The sequence below is a fragment of the Ambystoma mexicanum genome, chromosome 2q (genome assembly GCF_040938575.1).
Source record: "Ambystoma mexicanum isolate Mex_15411 chromosome 2q, UKY_AmexF1_1, whole genome shotgun sequence".
Lineage (NCBI taxonomy): Eukaryota > Metazoa > Chordata > Amphibia > Caudata > Ambystomatidae > Ambystoma > Ambystoma mexicanum.
Genome location: NC_090924.1, coordinates 1,336,992,089 through 1,336,996,146, shown reverse-complemented (window position 1 = coordinate 1,336,996,146; position 4,058 = coordinate 1,336,992,089).

Here is a 4,058-nt window from a genome sequence, read left to right as displayed (position 1 = left end):
AGGCCAATCTGAGGAACTAAATAAACCACCTCAAGCGTCAACTGGCGACCGACACCATGAACTGCCTATGGCTCCCCAACGGCAGACGCACAACAAAGAACCACACACACTTACCACGAACGCTGCCTCTAATCATCAGTCCACCATAGAATATACGCAAGCTTCCGATGATGAAAAGAAAAGCCAAGTGGCTCCAAGTTCCACAACAAAAGGACAACAAGCAAACAAAGCCACTCAATATGCGCTTCAAGGAAAGGAATACACAAGAGAGCCCAATCCAAGAACAGACGAGGCACAGGCTATTACCACAGTCCATTCAGATCTAACCCCCATTGGAATTGGACCACATGAACCTCTCAACGGAAGTGGACCTCACGAACCTATTAACTTGCAACTAGATGAACAATGGATTTCTACAACATCACGTAAATCACAAACAAATGCAACTCAACAAGCGAAAAAGGAGAAAGCAAGACTAGCTAAGCTTGCATGGCTGCAAACTCACAATTCAAGCAAATATCCACAAGTGTCTGAAAACACCAACAAACAAACTATAACCAAGGCAAAAAGATTATCAATGGATATAACAGAAATCGAATCCATCATGCAAAATCTCGACAAACGAAAGGAAATATTCGGCACAACAATAGGAACCCAAAACTCGCAGCTGACCTCAACGCCTTGTCTATTACAAGAACTTGGAAACAGAATAATTAAAAAAGAACACGAGAAGCTCCAACCAGGAAACCAGAAATTTCCAAACCAATTTAACTATGATACAGATGAATCATTCTACACGCCTGACACTTTCAACAAAAATGAGCAGCCAAAACAGGCAGCATATGTTTCAGAAACCAAACCTCCAATCCCACCACCTGAGCATAACGAACAGGATGAAAACATCATCCCCAGGATTCCAACCAGGATGCTCGACCTGCAAAACACGTTGATTGCAGTGCTCTCGCAAACAATGATACCTTTCATTAAGATCCAAGAATCAATGAAGGATAACATAAAGGACCAAGCAACTTTGTTAGCCATGATTCATTCAAAGCAGATTTACATCGAGAATTTCATTAACACAATAGAAGTCCGACTGAACTCAGAAGCGGAGCAATCAATTCGCTGGCAACAACGACTAGCAGAAATGGCTAGAAGCGATCGACAGGAAAAAACAAACTTAAATTCCGAACTACTAACCCTTCTTAAAGCACAGCGAGAACAACAACAAAACCAACTGGTGGACATAAGAAACAACCAAACACTAGTTCAACAATCAAATGAAAACCTCAGACAAAGTGCGGCACAACTACAAAAACCTGGTGTAAACACTAACCAACAGAGTACCGCGTCTGTTGCAACTCTACATCCAGAGACACAAGGCGACGGTCATCAAAAAGAGAATAAGACCGAACAATATAAGATCTTCTCGAAACAAAAAGAAATTAATGCTGTAAAATCAACACAGCCAAAAGCTATCAAAAAACGACAAACAGGCTCTAGAGCGTTTCTCAGAGCAATCAGACCCACTGAACTAATCCCACAATCAAGAACAGTGGACCTGTTGGAAAATACCCAGGCAAGAACCGCTGAGAAGAAATCAGCAGGTACGATCAATGCTACTGCTAAGCAGTTGCAGAACGGAACACCACCCTTATGCTCTCAATTCACATCAGACTCCGCTTCGCAAGAGGATGACCTACTAAACTGCACAACTCACGAAGATCATGTACCAAACGATACGCCTCCAGATATACAACATGCAACATCCTCAAGTTACATAATAATTGATGAATATAATAGTAACCGAGATCAGCAGACAAGACTATCATATGAAGATATCTCAGAAAGTTCACTACAGGAAAATTCAATCACATCGTCTGTTAGCGATGGCTCCTTATCAGTGGAATACTATGATCAAGTCATGGATAATTCTTGCACCTCACACACAGCAACCACATCTGACTGCAATTTGCTTACGTTTATAAACCCACTACAACAAAGTCAAATCTATGAAATCCATATTGAAAACCGAATAAACAGAAAAGAACCCCTTATACTGAACAGAACAAACACTCTCCGCCTGTTAGGAGCAATACCTCAACTACAACATATAACAACAACTGAGATTGACTTAATCAGCTTCAAAGATCATAAGTACCTAGACAAAATTGTCGCTGAAATCTCGAATCAGGATGACCAGGAACTGATTGCATCAAAAGGCGCCCAATTTCTCAACCTTGGATTCAAGTGCTGGGCCACCACAACAACAAAGAAACACTCGGCAAGAAACCATAGGCCCGCTCGCACAAATAATCATCACGTTAATAACGAAAAAACGATCAGAGATAAAAGAGCAGAACAATGGGAAAATCAGGATCGACCCTTCCAAAGGATATACGATCTAGAGTCTTCAACTACAGAAACCATCTCTTCAAGAAGCTCAGTTTACTCATATTCATAACAATTAACCAACACAAATTTTACATGGTCACTTTGTTCATGGAACTCAAGAGGGAATCTTCATTTATACACCCAGCCATCAGCTGACCTTGAGAACTTTCAAATTATATGCCTACAAGAGACCTGGATCACTGATACACCAGCATGCGACGGTTTCCTTGCATTTCTAAATCCTGCCATCAAAAAAAAACAGGGAAGGCCAGCATCAGGTCTCCTTACCCTAATCAAAATAAATCCATATTGGCGGGTACTGACCACCGAAAACATAAACCCTTGGATCCAAATGACCATAATAACAACAAAGACCCATCAAGACCAAAAAGAAAACGATGAAACAACAATCGCCATACTGAATCTTTACTGGAACCCTGCAGCCATCACAACTAACGAATTCATTGACGCTGTATTCATCACAGTCGACAAACTAGCTGACACTCATCGAAACTTGGAACTAATACTCTGTGGTGACCTAAACATCAACCTCATCACACAAACCGGTACTCCACGATCACCTGAACACCTATCTGCTAAAGCGTCAAGATGGATGAAAGAAATCCATATTCGAGATCTCAGCCTGCTAAATCATGCAAAAAACAACTCTACGCCCTTTATGCCAACATGGAGTAGAGCCTCCTCTGTAGCAATTATCGACTATATTTTTCTCTCTCAAACTCTGCAAGATTCGGTCGACATTGCTCAAACCATAGTTTGCGACGACAGTGATCACAACAAGCTAACAGTTCAGTCATATTGTACCAGACAAGAAGAAGCATCTCTGGCTCATCCTTTACTTGAACTGGATGGTACATCATCAAGACTCCGCATTCCACAAACAGCACTACCATCGCTTCCAAAGAAACTATCAACCTCGCAAAAAGCAGACCTGGAAAAATTGAATTATGAATGGATTCTGCTCCCGTTCCAGCAAACAGTCGGAAATCGCCCACATAAAACTCATCTACACAGCTACAATGAGGAAATAGCAGCAAAAAAATGGAGCTAGCGAAACGGATAAGACAGCTCAAGAAAAATAGACAACCTGAAAACATCAGTCAGATTGCTAAACTAAAACAAACCTACAACAACTGGAAAAAATCTCAAAAGGCAATATTACTACAAACAGACGCAGAAACAATATTGAAAGCATATCGGACAAATAATACCAAAGAACTCTGGAATCTCTTGAATGAAAATCATCAAAAACAACAAAAGCTAACAGCCAACGTAACAAAGGAGACATGGGTCAGTCATTTTTCAAACATCTATGCAGCTCTTCCTGGTTCAGCTAAACAAGAGGAAACTAAAGATAACACAAAATGGTCAGTACCTATCTCATATGAAGATCTTCTATTCATGATCAACCGACTTAACACCTCAAGAGCTCCGGGTCCTGACGGACTTTCGAATGCCATGCTCAAACAAGACCCCTCGGCATGGGCAAGCTTCCTGCACAAGATAATTGACATTATAAACTTACACAATCAAATTCCTACTACCTGGAAAACGGCAACAATAGTCCCTATACACAAGCAAGGCTCACGCGACAATCCACAAAACTTTCGCCCCATCGCCTTACTGGACCCTTTAGGGAAACT